At 50.2% G+C, this 18,293-nt stretch overlaps 1 protein-coding gene across 1 annotated transcript in view; it reads left to right on the forward strand.

Annotated features, from left to right (window-relative positions):
• The first annotated feature begins 7,050 nt into the window (after positions 1-7,050).
• TNRC6A (trinucleotide repeat containing adaptor 6A) overlaps positions 7,051-18,293 on the forward strand; it is a 133,913-nt gene continuing 122,670 nt past the window's right edge. Inside the window, exons 1-2 of the mRNA XM_054042863.1 lie at positions 7,051-7,163; positions 17,058-17,131. The gene's annotated coding sequence lies outside the window, so the exon portion shown is untranslated. The remainder of the gene's footprint in view (positions 7,164-17,057; positions 17,132-18,293) is intronic.

Consider the following 18,293-nt stretch of genomic DNA (forward strand, 5'->3'; position numbering starts at 1 on the left):
AAATAGAAATGAATTTTGTCAGACTAGCTCTTTGTTCGCTTCCCGGCGAGTGGGGGCTGCGCCGACGCTGCCTTTCTGCATGTGTAAAGGCATCTTGTGAATATGTCACTTTGCTTTGTAAACACACACTAGAACCTTTTGTTTTGCCAGGCGCGAGCTGGGAGATGTGGCAGGGAGCCAGTGGGGCTGGCAGGGAAAGCGTTGCACGTGGGGGCCGTCCTGCTAGAGCCAAGCGAGCGCTGGAACGTTCCCCGGCATTCAGAATTAATCCATCGTTATTGCCATTTATTGTTTGGGGCAACAGCTACAGATGGGTTCCATCTTGCAGCCTGCCTTGCGCGCCCTGGAGCCCACGGAGAGGGGGCCCATCTCACTGCTGCGAAAACACGAGCTGAAGCCCTCACAGCCCGGCGTGCAGAGGGGGATGGATATGTGTACAGAGTCAGAGCCTTTAAAGGCTTGTCCTGTTCCAGCTTATTCAGGGCGTTGTTTGTACTCCTTAGCCAACAGCTTCTTCCTAGTTACGTTTGTTACAAAATGTGCCAGTGTTTTTCTGTCTCTAAAGAGTTCTGCCTTTCAATCCCTTTCTGGGGCCCTACCTTACCTGGCACCTCTCTTAGGGATGCCGCTGTCCTGTCTGTTGGTTCGAGTAGGGTTGGCAGTGGCTGAACAGTGTGGTGTGGTGTTTGTTGTTACCTGTTCTCGGTGCCCATCCAGCACTCGGACCTCTTGGCTGGGGAAAAGATTGTCAATGTCTGATCTTAGATCAAGATCGATGGGCCAGAGCCCCCAGGAGTGTAAATGTCCACAACGCTGTTGATTTCCGTGGAGATGAGCCAGTTTAAACCAGCTGGAGATCTGGCCTGTATATTTAAAAGCCCAAACTCCGGGCTATTATTATATTTGTTTGAACTTAACCAAAAACAAATTGCCCCTTACCCTAACAGGTTTGTGTTGCTTTTGACCCTTATAGCATTGAGGGTTTTGTCTTCTCCAGGGTTTTGATATCTACAGTATGTGCCTGTGTTGTCCTGTTTTTCTGGCCACAAATAAGAAAGATATCAAACATCTGTGTAATTGATCAAATAAAACCAATCACGCATCTCCTCTCCTCCCCCAGCCGTGGATGTAATTAAATCTGAGACCATGTGGAGCAAAAGGTTGGAGCAGTCTGGACGGGAGACCAGCTTTCACACTCCTGCTGTATCAACTGCCCGCATTCCCTCTGACTCTGCGACAGCAGGGCCTTCCTTTAACAGGCTGCTGGGAAAATCCTCCTCAGAAACGTCCAGCTTTTTGTTACTTTTAACAGAGTAAAAGATTCACTGGTGGTGGCAGTTGGGGAGGGTTGTTAAAGCTTTAGCTTCTGTTGCTTCAGTGATTATGGCCGTGAACCACAGTGCACTGCTCCATGTGTCTTATCTTGGATGACTTTTTAATGCCATATAAAACACTGGCTAGTTTCAGCCCTGGCTTCTTCTATCTATATAGAATCATTGTTGCAGACGTCTAAATGGAAATATATATCTGCTGGGTGGCTGATTCGCACACCCACTGCACGAGCGCGAATAAATCGCTGTGTCGTGGAAAGCGTGCTCCATCGCGTGGATACAATAATTAAACTGAAATGCGCTGTCTGTAAAATACTGTCATGTTTAAACATTCCATTGTTCCCTGCGAGTTCCACATGATGGAACTTGATGCCGAATCATTTCATTCAATTAAAAGTGGCAGGCCTGCTGCCTTCTGCGCCGCCACTGGGTCATTAATACTTGAGATAATTTGTTACACACCCTCCCCCGCCCTCCCAACCTCCCGCTTGCCTATACAGTGACAGCATCGTCGCGGATGTGGCGATGAATGAATGGCAGTTGCCTGCTGCCGGGTTAACTGTTTCCCTGCTGTCCTAATTTACCTGGTCCAGGGGGGAGAAATGCACCTGCGCTGCCCTGTGTGCCAGGAATCCAGCATCCTGGGCTGCCCTGGGCTCCTGTCAACGGCTGTTAGGGCAGCCGGGGTGGGTGGAATGTCCCTAGACCACTGTGCTTTCAATGCTGCCATTGTAGCCACTGTGGGTGGTGGTTAGAATCGCTGTCCTTCGGAGGCATGACTCTGGATTTCTAGAAAGGAAATGCTGGCCGAGTAGACTTTGAAATCAGGTCAAGAATGGCAAACGCTGACTGATGGAAATGACCACTCTACTGCTGCGAGGCTGGGGGCTGCTCACAGTTTTCCAGTGCGGAATAAAAAAACACTGGCCTTATTCGCCATTCAAGTGCCTCCAGCTGTTCTCCAGGAATGTAATAGAATTACACTAATAAATAGCAGTGGGGTTGGAGCCACCTCCTAAAGCGGCTGCATTGTTTGATGCACTGGCAGCGCCGGAAGAGTCCCCACTAACTCAGTTACCGCAGAGCCCCAGTATGCGATTACCGAGGGCATTTACATCTTATTAACTGAGCATCTCTGGCAGCACTTAGGGAAAATGTTCCTCTCCTTAGAGCTGCCAGGGAGGCTGTCTGAGCTGTCGGTTACTATTCTCAGTGCTCGTCCCTGCCTCTGGGCCTGCCCCTCTCGTAGTCCCAACAGAGGGGAGGCCGGAAGCCTTCGGGGCAGGGTGCTCACTGTTAGGGCAGTAACGTACAAGTCACCCAAAGGGCAACTGCGTGTGTTTGTATTGCCATAGCCTCCGAGTGCTGGGTACAGACCAGGAACAACTGGAGAAGAGACCCCAGTCAGCTGCTGTCAGGGCTGAAGTGACGAGGAGGAGAGATGAAGGGGATCCACTCCTCAGAGTAGCCAAATGGCTGCAGAGCGTTGGATGGGTGTAGATCCCAGCGCTGGGCGGAGCGGGTAGCCTGGAGTCCTAGGTGGGACGAGGCCTGGGTGTGTCTGCAGGGTTTATGGGGCTGGGCAGTGATCTCCCAAGCGAAGGGGTGGGCAGCCGCGTTGCTTGCGTGATGTGCAGCTAGCCCGGCTGAAGCCCAGAGGCTGTACTTGCAGAGCCTTGCTCCCTGGGGCTGAGTGACCCGAGGACGGGAACGCACAGCACCCTGCAGCCGCGCTCCCTTGTCGGCGTCGCTCTTGCCCTCCTGCCTCTGGGGTTTGTCCATGTTGCTCTCGGTGTAGCCTCAGCTCCTTGGGGCAGGGGCTTCCTCTGTCCCATCTCAATCCGGCCTGACTGGGGCAGCCAGGGGCCGGCACGCTCACGAGGCTCTACAGTAATAACAGAAGAGACAGAGGCCAGCAGGCAGGCACAGGCTGGGCTCTGTCAGCATGAGGCGGTAGGTGCCTCCAGCCCAGCCCCGAGCAGAGGAGACAGTCCCTTTAGTGTGGAGTCTGGAGGGCACGGGAGCACCTGGGGCAAATGGAGGATGCCATGGGGGAAGGGGAGCACCTGGGGCAAATGGAGGATGCCATGGGGGAAGGGGAGTCTGTGGGGCAAATGAAGGATGCCCCACGGGGAGCTTCGCCCACAGTGAATGGCCAAAGAGGTGAATGCAGGAGCCTATCAGAGCCATGCACCATGAGCTTGTTCTCGGTGCAGTACCGGTTTTTGTGAGCATGCAGGAGCCGAGCCAGGCGTGTGAGAGATGGTGGTGGGCAGAGGAAGCCTGGCTCAACACCCTCCATTATCCTGGTTTAGTTCTGAGACTGGCTCGTCTGCGTTGAGCTCTGGGATTCCTCATGGCAGGAAGGGCAGAGCCTCCAGGACAGGCTGACAAGCTGCCACATCAGTGCGTGTGGGGAACTCTCCATCGCGGCCGTCCCGCCCCTGTAATGTCTCGGAGTCGAGGGGAGAGCTTGGCCCGTACGGCAGGGCCAGAGCCTGCCTTTCCATGCCTCTCCCTGAGATCTTCTCCACTCATCCACCGCCCCAGGAGACTGGACCACAGCAGCGCTCGGCTTGGACTCCAGCACAACACCTCAGGAAAGTGCTTGGAGAGAGTCCCTCCAGCAGCCCCACCAGTGCTGGAACGAACGCCCCCCAAGCTCCGTCCGTCGGGCTGGTGGAGCAGCTTGGAGCCAGCGGAGAAGCAAGAGGAGTGTTTGTTGCTCATGCGCTGTGGCCCAGAGGGTCTGTCTTCCCTGCAGCTCTTTCTCAGGTGTTTCCCCAACCCAGCTCCCTCCACACCCAGAGTGTGGTGCTTTCATCCTGGCCCAGCCGGGGGTGGGCTGGACCCAGGCTCTGCTTTCACTCGGGCTTATTACCTGCCCCCTTGGCAGTGTGGATGCAGGCACATTCATTCAGGTGCTGATAGTCCTCCCGTGCCTTCCCACAATTCCCTCGGGGCTGTATTTTCTTGCCCTCTTCCTACTCCCTTCTTCCCTGGAAGTCACCTACCAGTTTATAGGCACCGGTTCAGCATTAAACCCCCACGTTTGGCGGCTGTATTGCTGCTGGGCTTTCACAATGCTTGAACAGAGGTGCCGTCCGGGATATCCTACTCCCAGCATGCTGCCAGCTGGCCAGAGGTGGACACCAAAGTTCTGGGGGCGGTCTCTGTTGTGAGGTCAGTCAGAGCCACAATTTGGATACCCCAAATCTGCAGTTCTGGGAGGCCATTTGCAAGAAGCTGGCAGCGAAGGGGATTCACTGGATGGGACCTCAGCGGAGGGAGAAAAGTAAATCCCTCAGCACCGTGTACTGGAAAACTGAAGACCACACCTCTCCGTTCAGCAGTTCACCAAACATGGGGGCTGCGTGTTCAGCCCCACGCCAGGCACAGAGCCCACTTTCATGCTGCAGCTGCTTTCGACTTTGGTGTTAGTATTGGCCTGAGGGTCGAGGGGCCAGAGGAGACACCAGGAGCACTGATTCAGAGGGCACAGAGCAGGGGCTGACCGCTTTGGGGTACAGCCTGGATGACCTCGAACCAAACTCCCGGGAACTCATCTCATCCAGGGAAGGACAGGCATATTCTCCCCCAGTACAGCGTGAAACAATTCGTCGAGTGGCGCAGCAGCACTAAGAATCAGGGGATAAGTCCTGGCACCTCACAAGGGTGAGCGCAGCACCAGTGTGGAAACGAAAACTCAGGTCTGGATTTGCAGCCTGGATGTTCTAGGCTAGCCCAGCGCCCAGATCTGGGTTAGCTCCTCGGTGAAGATGTACCCTGAGCAGCATCTCTGAGTCCTTCTTCAAGTAGCATCCGTAGGGTGCGCCCTACTGGCTGGGTGGGGGCTCAAGATGGTTTAGTTATTTATCCAGAGAGGCCCTAAATCTATTGCACCCGGCCTTGTTGCTGCTGTTAACCACTGGGCAGAAGGGTTACATGGCCATTGTGTGAGGTTTTATTAATACAGGGGGGCTGCAGCGAAGAGTGGCAAGGGAAGGGTGTCTGAGAGAGACCATCTCTCACGTAGGGAACTTGGGGCTTCCGGCTTATCCTGCTGTTAATAAAAGGCAACTCTGCTGAAGCCAGCGGCCTTACCTGGTGCACAAGAGATCCCAGCCATGCCCTCTGTGGCCTCCTCACAGCTCTGAGCTGCTCTGCTCTCTTTGCTTGGTGGGAGTGTCTTACTCTGCCCATTGTTTCCATGGTGTCTACCAGGCTGCAGACCTAGCTGGTTCCTCGGAGCACCCTCTGCTCTGGCGCTGTCTGCTCTCACAAGTGGCTGCGTGCCCGTAATGGGTGAGAGCTGGCAGCCCTGGTCTGTGTCGTGGTGAGAGGTGGCAGAGAGGTAGCAGTAGTCCTGAACAAGGTCCCTGAGTCGTGAGCAGTTAGCAGCATGCTGAAATTCCAAAGGGGTTTATTCCACCACACTCCAGAGTCCCAGATTGGTTGTGTTTGTGCTTTTAATCCCTGGTTGTGAAGCGCCCGCCTCCTACGGTGAGCGGCGCTGTGGAGATCGTGGATAACGCTGATCTGGGGAGGGCTGAGCCAGGTGTAGGCAGCTCTGGTTCCAAGCTGACCGGAAACATGCGGCTTGTATGAGCCCACTCATCCCCTAGCACAACGTTGGACATAGACCTGCTTTTGCAGCCTACCAAGTGGCACCCAGCCCATGTCATTCCCCTGCAGTTACTGGTGAGAGGGGATGGACCAACTGCTTCACCCACCCACTGTGTATGCTTGGGTTCCTCCCCATGCCTTGCACGGCCTGAGAGTCAGAGGTGGGAATCCAACAGGGTTTAGCCATTTAAAACCCTGCTGTTCATAAGAAAAGTCTCCCATTGTGCCCCCCCAACACACACACACACACAAAATTACATCCAAATAATCAGACACAAATGCAGCCATAATGAAAAGTAAATTTAATATCCCGGGTCCTATTTTTGTAAATTAGTCTAACCAGCAGCTACAGAATAAATGACACCTAATTACTGTTCAGGGAAGTTCATGCAGACGCGCTTAGCTGTGAGATGATCATAGGGAAACACCATCAATGACAGGAAATGAACAAGATGCCGGCTGTAGGAAATTGTAATTACAGAAGACTGACATACTGTGAGCTGTTTATGATAATGAAGTGGTGCATCAAATCAAATTAACCTTCGTTATTTAACACAGAATGCATCCACAGATGCTGAATCCAAAACTGGAGCAGGAACCCTTGAGGTAGCTGAATTCAGAAAGGCAGCGAAAATGAAGCCACTGAGAGCTGCTTTTATTTAAGGCATTGCCTCCGCTCTGCCTGCTCCAGGGTCCTGGCTGATGCAATGGCACTAGCTAGTTCAGCCAGAGAGTCTGTGGTGCTGCTGTCGACAGCCCGAGGAAGCTGCTGCTTTGCCGAAGAGCCTCTCTGCGAATGGCTGATCATTCCCACTCTCCCTGGGAAAACCTTTAGGCCAGCCTCCCTTCCCTCTTTGCCCCTGATGATGTGTCCCCTTCCTCCCGCTATGCCTGCGTTTGAGTGCTCGCTCGCTCTTACCTCTGGAACAGAGCCAAGGAAAGGTCAGTATCCTACCATAGGAGGAGTTAAGAGAAGCCAGGGGAATGTTTTCCATTAGTCCCAGTGGTCTCCCTCAGTGCGGGTGCCAGCATGTTCCTCTGCCAGGCACTCAGGGCAAGTCACCATGCCACTTCCATTTGTAAGGCAAAGGATGCAAGTGCCGCTTTCCTTTTTTAAGAAGGTTTCCTTTGCTCGTCGCTCTTCCTCGCGAAGGCTCCTGTGTTTACTGCAGGGACACTTCCCTTGGGATCCTTTCACGCCGACGGGTAAGTCCTTTTCCAATTCACCCAAATGCTCTGGTCAGGATTCATGAGCTTTTGAAACAAGGGGCCCATCTTTGCCTCGGCTGTTGTTTTTAGTGCGCCCACAGTGTGCCACTGCCAGGAGGAAGGAATTGTTTAGCGCCAGTGCTCGTTTCCCTGGGTTATTGCAGAGGCTGACACGGGCTCTGCTGAAGGCAGCATTACCTGCAGAAAGCTGCTGTGCAGACAGGAGGGGATTACAACTGTAGTTTTAGGGCAAAGTTGTTGTTTTTTCTAGGTTTTATTTTTTTATGTTATTTTTATTCATGGCTTTTGTTGGGTTCAAAAGAGGTGCAAAATCCCACCACACATTCCTTGGGTAACTTCCCCACCCACCGGTCATTTGGAGGGCCAGGTTCAGCGATAATTAGGACTTGCTCTGTTGGGCTGAGTGAATCAAAGGGTAGCTGGATTAGAAACAGGGAGCGTAGCATTCAGAATGTGGCATGTGTTCTGCCCGTCTAATCCGTTCCAAGCACACATTAAAGAAATCCATTGGATTAATAAACCAATCCCTCCTGGACTGGCTAGGAATGCAAACACCCTGTGATGCCATTTGCGTTTTGAACGGTTGGATCTGATCTGCCTTTTGCCGTGTTTGCTGTGTGACGTTTTGAGTTGTCTGTTGTTAGGAAATATTTGCCCAGTGCCCTGAATGCCTGCAGGGGCCTCCGGTCACTTTAAAGCCAAAAGGTTGTTCTGCAAAACTTCACATTTGTTGGACAAATACAAGTCACTGGTTCAGTGAAAGTCCTGAGTTCTGCTACTCCCGGGCTCCCGTGCAGCTGTGGTCAGATTTGCCAGGACTCCTTCACCCTGTGCTCAGCTGTATTTTTCGTTTCCTTTCTGTTTATCCAGTATTCGTATTAAGACACAGGCACGCTTTTCTTTCTGTGTCCCCAGAGAGAACGGTTACACCTGCACGCTTGTGTGTGCACAACTCCGAGTGGTAATGCTTTACATGAAAGAACCCGAACAGCTACATTCGTTTTAGGCAGCCTCGTAAAACGAGTGATGCCGTGGTGGCCTGTTCTGAATGACATCTGAGCATTTCCACACATGTGGTGCCTGGAGCCCAATGGGTGTGAAACCTCAGGCAAGGGGGAACTGGCAGGCTTTGGAGTAGAACAAACAGCCAACTGGCTGGGCATGGATAACTTCAAAATGTCAGGAGTTTATTCACAGCTCTGCTTAATGTAAATGCCAGGCACTGAGAAAACCCCGGGCTTCTCAGTGAGAGCACTGCAGTGACTTCTCCTGTCTCACGAACAAGAGCAGTTGGTCTCCTCCTGGGTGAGTGGCAGGAGGAACTGGGCAGGGAGCAGTTGGACAAGGGCTGGAGGGGAGAGGAGAGGAGGCTGCAGGAGAACAGGTGGATTGGAGCAAGGGTAGGATGAGGATGCTATAGTCCGTAGAATCAGAGTGAATTATGCTCTATAATTAACACTCCCCGGGCGATAGTTATGAATTATTTAATCACAGCTAGAATGGGGTGCCTAGTTCTAAATGTGCCTGTTTACACATCAGCTTACATGTGTTTATACATGGGTATGTCTAGCTATAGATAGATCTATCTAAGATCTAGAGGGATAATAGATAACGAAAAGAGAACAAACTGTGCCCTACTAACTCCCTCCCTAGTGGCACAGAATTCCCTTACAAGATCCTGCCCAATGTCCTTTACAACCTCATTGAGCTGAACGGGCTCCTCTCTGAGTCCTCTCATCTCCAGCCCGGTACCAGGGGCTCCCGCGTGTATCAATTAGCACCCCAGGTGTCACACTAATAATTCTTCATCTCATGCAAGCTCCAAGTCCTGGTTCATAGCGGAGGGCGCTGGGCTTTTGTGGTTACAGATTCAGTTTTGCTTCTCTCCCTCAGTATTAAAATGCCTTGCGACTTCTGATGGTTAATCACTATTGTACAGCACTAAAGAGGGAAGATTTTCTCTAATCCCCTTTAAATGGTCTCCAAATGGGGGCTCAAGCAAAGATGACTAATGACAGACATGATTAAACTAATTTAGTAGGTGAAGCTTTGATGGGAGCCCTCTCAAGCCCAGGTATTGCCGTAGGGGACTGTACACCAATTATCCACATGGCAAATCCAAACCTCCTCACTGTAGTATTTGAATTAAGGAGACGGGGGGCTAGGCCAAAGGATGCCTTTTTGACTGGAAATATTTGTATTGATTTGCTGCAAAGGCCCACCTTGTATAATCTCACTAATGAGACAGTAAATCCAGATTCTTTTAATACCCAGGTATGCATCCCATACTTTGTCAAATGCCTTTACTGCATCTCTCATCAAAGGATTCCCTGTGTACGTGTATTTGCCATTCAAAAGCTGTCAACTATAGTGAAATATAAAGGCAATGAAACATGTCTACGCAGTTCTCCACGGAAGATGCTCTCAGTTCTGGAAATCTGTTTTAGTGAATTACGCGTAGTACCAGACACTGAACTCCTACAATTGGATTCCTTGCTGGAACAAAGCTGAATTACGGGGAGCTCGTGTGAGAGTGGAGAACTGATGTTCATGAACATGTTCTAGCCCCATGCACCCCCTCTGGGGAGGGTGAACAGAAGGGCACATCGTAGCCGTGTAGGCGACAGGCTACAGCTATAAGTTCAGGGCAGTACGTCTGACCCTTCTGCCGTATACACCTCTGTGATGCATCTTGGCTGACAGACACGCTCAGCCTGGTTAATTTCCTGGCAGAATGAAAGTTTTGCAGGGCAGACAAGCAGGCCATGGCCAGCTAGAGGGTTTCCGGGAAAGAGGGAGTTTTAAAATCCTATTGAGCCAGCTGTAGACTTTCCCATGGAGAGCATGGAAGCTCTGCGCAATGTGCTCCACTAACACCTGGTGAAGCAGGAAGAGCAGGGACACTCCTGACTCCCCTCCCGGAGCCGCTCCTGCCAGACCCTCTCACTGCCAGACTGCAACGGGGGACAGGGCGTTATCTGCAATGTCAGCTTCGCGCAGCAACCAAAGGAGGCTGCGTAAGGGCCAGGATGTGGAGGCCGAAGGTAACTCTGTGTTGAACATGAGGGGCCATCTGGTAGCCTTGCAGACTTGTAGCACCTTCTCAGCCACCCCGAGTCAAGGTCCCAGCCTTTGTGGTGAAAAGGGTGAGCACCCAAACAAAATGCCCCTGACTCTGTCAGACCGGGCATCACAGGCTGCTGCGTAATTGATTGTGAATAATACTTCGTGGAAAGCTTAGGTGTGATGCTCCAAAGGCGTTAGGCACCGAAGACACTATTTGAAGTGCCTGCGTCCCAGGTTTGGCTCCACAGTGATGCACAAACTCCTGTCTAATCCCTGTAGGCCCCTACATTTCCAGCGCCAAGTCCCTGCTGTGCCAGTGTTCCTGTCTCTGAGCATGTGCACAGCTGCCTCCCTCTAGCGTCCTCCAGGTACCTATTTCCTGCCCAATTCACAGAGCAGGGGAGAAAATAGCTGATTGGCTCCCTAGATTGCATGCAGGGCCTGTTCTGGTAGGGGACATGCTCAGAGGCTGCCTCCTGGATCGGGTCCCATTCAAAACCCAACCGGCTGCTGGGGAGGAGGAAGAGATGGCGGTGCCCAGTGCTTAGAGCAGGTGCCTGTTCCATCATGGATAAAGACTTACATAGTCACTGGGCCAGAGAGAGAGCAGCTCTAACTCTGTAGTTCAGTGCTTCGGGCACCCACCTGGGAGGTGGGAGACCTGGGCCCGGCTCCAGTCCCCCTGCTCCAATTGCTCTTTCATCCTTTCCCACAGTGGAACATCATCAGCAGGAGAGATGGGGGGGACCCCCCCCCATCAGAATATCCCATAGCTCGGTGCTTAGAGCACCTGCCTGACAGGTGGGAGACCCACGTTCAAGTCTTTTCTCACTCTCCGGCAGAGGAGAGAATTGACCCTTCACACTCACCGTCCGTGCAACCTTTCAGCAGCCCCTTATGAGCACTAGACAGTTACTCCTCAACAGCCCAGGCTGAGGTCAGTTGTGTTAGCCATACTTTACAGCGGGGGAAACTGAGGCTCAGGAAAGTTTAACAACTTCTCCAAGGCCACAGAGGGAGTCAGTGTCAGAGCCAGGCTTCGTCCTGAGGTTTCCTGACTCCCAGTCCTGTGCTGAGACCATGAGCCCAGCCTCCCTCTCTACTCTGTTCCTGTGACATCACTGGTGCAGAGTAGTCAGGCTGGCTCATGACTGACCTCTAGAAAGAAAGCCCACGGGGTAGTGAAGGAGAGCGAGGAATTGAGTTGCGGAGAGAGACGTCTAGCCAATGCTACTTCAATTACAACGAACAAGAGGCTCTTGAATATATGGGAACAAGTTCACTGTGGCCCTAAATCGCCTGAAATCAAGAGATTTATGCCAGCAGAGAATTTGCCAGCTGGGAACATAGGAATTGCTGTGCAGGATCAGCACCATGGCCCACTTAGCCCAGTATCCTGCCTCTGAGAATGGCTGGTGCCACTTACAAAAATTGCTGCAGGGGGCAACCATGACCTAGGGTGACCAGATGTCCTGATTGTATAGGGACAGTCCCGATATTTGGGGCTTTTTCTTATATAGGTTCCTATTACCCCCTCCACCCGCTGTCTTGATTTTTCACCCGTGTTGTCTGGTCACCCTACCATGACCTAGCCAGCTCATAGGGAAAGTTTCTTCCTAACTTCTGACACTTAGAGGTTGGTTCATGCCCTAAATGTGTTCCATGGTCTGACTCTTAATGAGAGGATGAAGAAGGGAGATATGCATGCCCCAGAAGCCAGTTCCTGCCTTGCGTTCCAGGCACTGCTGGTCTCCAGGTGGGAGAGACCTGGTCTGTGGTGCTGCAATGCAACACTCCCCAGCTGCCTGGCTACGGCACGTGATTTCAGTGTGTAGGTGCCATTTGTCTCCGAACACAAACTAGCCCATTAAAAACATTCTTGGACAAGTCATTAGCAGGCTGTTGCAGGTTCCTGAAGATTTAAAATCCATAAATATTTCCTGATGTGATTGAACAGGCCACCATGTTTTTAGACTGTTTCTAACTATGGATTGGAAGCTGTTATGGTTTCATTAAACACCTATTAATGGGAATGTGTTTCTAATACCAGTGGGAAAGTAAAACAGAACATATGGGCTGTGACACAAGCTGTCTGAAACAAAGGCATTCCCAGCTGCTCGTGCTGGGGCTGCCTGCTTTTCTGTGGCTAGGAGCAAGCCGGTATTGAATATGGGTGGAGATATAATGCCCAACTACGAATAATTCAAATGGTATTGAATTAATTCAATAAAGGGACAGGATCCGTCTGTACTGACAGACCTGACATTTAAATTCCTAGTCCAGGGAGCTGCAGTATAAAAAGTTAATAGGATGTCGGTTTCTAACAATATATATCACATAAGTCTAAGGATATTGCGTAGGCATCTGACAATTACTGTAGCACATGTGGAATATAGACTTCAGCTCTGGTCGCCCCACTTGAGATCGATACGTTAAACTGAAGAATCCAGCACAGGGCAGCACAAGGAGGGGCTTAGGAATGAGGTGAGAGACAAAATTGGGGTCATTTAGCTTTGAGCAAAGAAGATTACGAAGTAACACGAGTGAAGTTTTTAAACCCGCTAGCTGATGGTGTGAGCTAGTGGAGGCTGCTGGACAGATCAGAAATAGGGATTATAGGGTTACGTTAAGAAGGAATATATGTCTCCGTAGTAAAAATGTCAGGTGGCACTTCACAGTGTGTGGTGAATAGGGAGCCGACTTACAGGGAAGGTGGTGGAGTCCAGTAGTATTAATGGGTTTAAGCAAAGGGACAAATGTGTAGAATATAACACATTAAATGAGTTCTGTACGTGGGAGGAACCAGCTGCCTTTTTGTGGAGCTGGGAGGGAAGTTAATGCTGGTCTTGTATACAAGAGAAGGTAAACAGGAGAGTCCAGCTGACCATCTCTAGGATTCATTATTGTGCCCCTCTGCCATGTTCTTTCTTGTTCATCTACTCTGTAAATGACACTCCTTATCTTTTTAATCTCTTCTATGGGAGCCTCTCCAGGTCTCTAATTAGTTTGGTTGCCCTTCTCTGGGCCTATTCTATTTTTGCTGTCTCCTTTTGGAGAGGGGCACAATGCCGTCTACCCATGGAACGCCATTCTAATATGTGAAGTATTAGTCTCTACCCTTTGCTGAATACAGCCAATATCTTTTTTTCTTTTTGACCACCACTGTGCTTTGAGTGGAGATCTTCATTGTGCTGCCCACGGCTGCCCCTGGATCTTTCTCCTAGGTGGTTAGTCTCTTGAGAACAATCCGTGTGTAGGTGCCGCTCACTGTTCCTTCCATTTGCACTTGTCAGGCTGAGTTTCATTTCTCAGTGCGTTACCCTTTTTACCTGGCATTTTTGGGTTCCTTCTGAAGTTCTTTTCCCTCCTCTCTAGACCTGACTAGTCTGAATAATCTTGTTAGCTACAGATTCAGATTCCACATGGGTCAATTCTTCTACCAGATCATTGGGAAACATACGAAATACCACTGGCCCCAGTGTGGATTCTTAGGACACCCAGCTATTAACTTCCTTCTGTGGTGAGCACGGAGCACTCATTCCCACTCTTTGTTCTCCATCTCTTAGCCAGTCGCTATTCACTTGTCTAAAGATTGCCTCAGCCAGTGATTCCCCCATCCCACGTGTTGCCCATTAGCGTACCCCCGGTGGAATTAGGAGGCCGTACCATACAGCATGTGTGTTCCAGCCATGGTTGGCTACATGTTCCGTTCGCATTTGTTTAGTGTCTGGGCCTCTTTCACTGTTCTGCAAGTGCTGCCCGTAGTGATTTATTAACAGCAGCCACAGGAATGCAGTATGTATGCTATGTCTGACTCCCTCACTCTGACCACACTTCCCTTTGGAGCGAAGTACCCCTCAGAGATGCAAGGCCTTCAGATGGGCCTGGTCTTTGTGAGGCAGGGATCGGTGCTAAGGTAGAGCTCTGACGGTTGGGCAATAGATCTCCGATGCACATCACAGCGTACTGTAACCCGTCCACAGGACCCCTTTCGAAAGCCTTCAGGGCTGCTACGCCTGGATAATGATATTGCCATATGCCTTCATTCACCAGGCCATAATTTATTCTTATTCATCATTAACAGTAATGTATCCCCGTCCAGGCCTATTAAAATACTGAAACTTCACAGAGGAAAGCACAAGAATGCGCAGGACAAAATCAGAATATCCCAGCCCCTTCCATGGGATATTGGGAATGATGAATGTTGCACTACTGCTGTCCATCTTGCTTTTGTTTAATTATCATTTTTGTATTGTTCTTGTCTCTGGAGACTCGATCTGGCAGGAATGGTTTGATGGATTATGTATGAAATCCAGGTCAACACGTCCAAGTATTACTGCCTTGTAATTTGCTGCGCCACAGAGGCCAATATAGATGCCTTGTGTTATTAATTATGCCAATATATTTTCATGAGTAATGTGATTAATTAGGCTGTATATATTATGACTCCGCCAGACCTGTTCTGTTAGCGTGTTTGTTCCTGGATGGAACTGATTGACTTAGAGTGAGAATCAAAATCTGCAACATAAATTCAGTCACATTTGTTTTCCTCTAGACTGTTTGTTTGAGGGGAAAAAAATATTCCATAAAATGCATTTTTATGCAAGGAAAATATAAGACATTGGGGGGGGTGAGGAACATAATCTGAATAGCAATTCATAGCCAGGAGTACATTCAGTCCAGGGAACAGGCAACTAAACTGACAGATGTTTTAAAAACGCCCTCGCCTTTGTTACTGATTGTGATCCTCAGAGCATCCCGGTGCCGGAGGGCAAGGGGCTGACTGGTATTGGATAGTGAGTTTCAACTGGCCTGAGCAGTTCAGCGTGCCCCAACTTGCTGTGGTTACAATCTATATCTAAAAGGTACCATGTAATATGTCGTTGGAAAACTAACAACTCCCTGATCGTTAATATTCTTGCGTAACCTATGCGTGGGATTTGCATGACAAGTTGTGGATATAACTGGAATGATAACGAACATGTGTTTAAAGCAGGCAAGTCGGGGAGTTGTTAAACAAGGAATGTATATATGCTGCTCTGCCAGCTTGGTCATCAGGTTGAGACAATGAAGTTCTATTTACATATTAGGTAAACAAAGCTATGACGCTAACAAACGGGGCAGGAGACAGCATGGTGCCTATACCTAGCAGGAGAGAAGCTTGGGCTGGGTTTTACTTTTCAAAGAATACATTCAGGGGCAGCTCCAGGCACCAGCCCAGCAAGCAGGTGCTTGGGGCGGCCAACGGAGATGGGCGGCACGTCCGCCTCTTCGGCGGCAATTCGGTGGCGGGTCCCTCACTCCCTCTCGGAGCGAAGGACCAGCCGCCAAATTGCCACCAAAGACTGAAGCGGTGGCGGTAGAGCTGACTGTGATCGCGGCTTTTTTTTTTTTTTTTTCTGCTTGGGGCGGCAAAAACCCTGGAGCCGGCCCTGAATACATTTAAAAGATTTGCCGGTCTATAAAGACTGGGGGTCTGACCCTTAAGTGATAAGCAATTGAATCAACTGATTTGATACAATATTACTGTATTACAAAAGTTTATCAAGCAAGGAGCTTTATGAACACCTGTGACACACTGGTGATTAATATCACTGTGATTTGTATGTATTAACACTACATAAGGAATTATGGATACTTATTATTAGGCTTTGCAGTTTGTGACCAAACAAAAGGAGAAACAGGCTTTCCCCAGACAGGAGGGAAGGCAGCTATCGACCTGTCTCCAGAAACTAAGCAGGGGGATGAATGTAATTTAAAAGAAAACATATAAAACCCTCACCCTGCTTTCACTGAGTTCATTCAAAAATATTGAAGGAGCCTTTTCTGTTTGTATCGGGTTTGTAAATCACATTTTTTTCCCCTTTGCATAGTCAAAATATCAGGTCTAAATCTAGTTGACAGTGTGGTCCCTTGGAGGGCTGGCTTTTACCCCCCTCAGCACACTGTCACTCACAGAGGGGTTTGCACTTCACAAAGAATCATAGAATATCAGGGTTGGAAGGGACCTCAGGAGATCATCTAGTCCAACCGGCAGGACCAATCCCCAGACAGATTTTTGCCCCAGATCCCTGAACGGCCCCCTCAAGGATTGAACTCACAACCCTGTGTTTAGCAGGCCAATGCTCAAACCACTGAGCTTGATAAAGTGTTGTCAATTTGCATACTTGGAGGAGAGGATGGAGCACTTGCAGTTCAGCTGCACAGTGGGAACAATCACATGTGGAAAGATTTCAACAAAGGGTCTTTCAGGTGAAACAGCAGTTTGCTTGGCTCCTTACCCTCTGTTAGCTTTGAGTCTGTGGGCTAGAATCTCCCTCCCAGTTCTTGCAGGACCCTGTGGTGCAGTCATGACATCGTGCGATGTCCCGTGCTCTGACTTCCCCATAGGACCCAGCAGCTGGGCTCAGGCAGGAGGAAAGCCCCCATTAAACCTAAATCTCTGCAGTACTCAGGAAATAGTTATGTGCCCTCTCCCGCCCCCTCCCCCAAAAAAGGTGAAAAAATCACTGGCCAGTCCCTGCTTTCATCTAATAAGTTTGGCAGTTCTCCCTGTTGTGAAAGACCCTCCTTAAGGTCTTCTGGGCCTGGTTTTCCATTAAGCTGCACCTTGTGCAGTCCTTTACACTGGTACAAAATTTGTGCAAACATGCCACCAACCCAGAACAGCAACATGTTGCACTTAAAGCACAGGTGCAGAATGGTGGAGAACCAGGGCTCGTGTTTTCTGCATCACGATCTTTGTGCTCAAGATACTAAATCACCACAGAGCTGAGGACTGTTGTATCTTTTGTTTCCATAAAGGTCAAAGAAGAGTCATCCTCCTTTAAGTGCCAAGAAGAGGCCTTCTACCTTCTGGTGCAAGAAGACATTGAACAGTAAGGCTGCTGCGTGGCTTTTCATTCCTGAACAGGCCCCGGCATGGACCCTGGTTTCCCCTTGGTCACTTTCCTTTTTGTTATGAGTTAGATCGCGGGAGCTTTTCTTGTGAACTTTGTGTAACTTAGCTCTGATGCCATTGCACACACGGCCGTGTCCTTTTATGGGATAATGTCCCTTCCGCTGAGACTCACAGACTTCCTGGGAGGTTTCAGGAGCCCTAACTGCTCTTTGCCCATCTGGCTTTTCTTCTCATTGGAGCTGCTGGGACTGTGAGGGGCTCGGGGGGGCCTTCTTTATTTGAATCTCACTCGCCGCTGTGAGCGTGGTTGAGGCTCCGTCCTGAAGAACCAGGGCTTATCCCCAGCTAAATTAATGCCCCACTGGCCATCCACCCTGCAAATGCCCTGCCTGTTCATTGACACAATCCTCAGACCCCCACGCCCACCTAGGAATGCGGGTGGCACTAGTCCCTGAATGGCTTTCTTTGATCTCACTAGTCTCATTCAAATGGGACTGCTTCCCTGTTTTGATGGATTGAGGCTTGAGAGCTTGCACCCTGCAGGATTGAGCCCATAGCCACAAAGCAAGACGAAAGCTGCCTCTGGACGGCATGTGTCCGTATCTGCCTTCAGGCCCACTGGGTTCACTGGTCGAAGCATTTCAGTCCGTTGCAGGCTGCTTAGGCTTTGCTCCTCACCCAAGCCCTGGTCTTTGCCAGCTGCTGCAGGCTGGCTCTGAGCAGTGGCTCTTTTCCAGGTCAGATTCGCTTACCCAGTTTCAGACGTTACCAATCTAAGTGGATGTCATTAAATGTTTCTGTGAGTGAGAACCACTTGGAGGTTGTCTGGCAGTGACTCAAGGTTCCCACCTTCACCGATATTCCTAACTGCTTGGTTGTTTCTTTACAGGGAGCCCATAAAATATTTTAGATTAAATCTGTGCCCAGCACAAAAGCGCAGAGTGAGATGCTGATAGTTGTTGTGTTTGTGTAGGAATTGCAACGTGCTGCGCTCCTGGCCTCCAGCAATTACAGCGACATGAACTGGTGGGTGGGTGCAGTGCAGTCCCCCAGGGTCCAGACGTGCTTGTTCTCACCTACCTCTCCCTGTTGTGAACAATGAAAAAGACCATAAGAGCAGCCAGACTGGGTCAGACCAA

The sequence above is a fragment of the Malaclemys terrapin genome, chromosome 10, assembly GCF_027887155.1.
Source record: "Malaclemys terrapin pileata isolate rMalTer1 chromosome 10, rMalTer1.hap1, whole genome shotgun sequence".
NCBI classification, from domain to species: domain Eukaryota; kingdom Metazoa; phylum Chordata; order Testudines; family Emydidae; genus Malaclemys; species Malaclemys terrapin.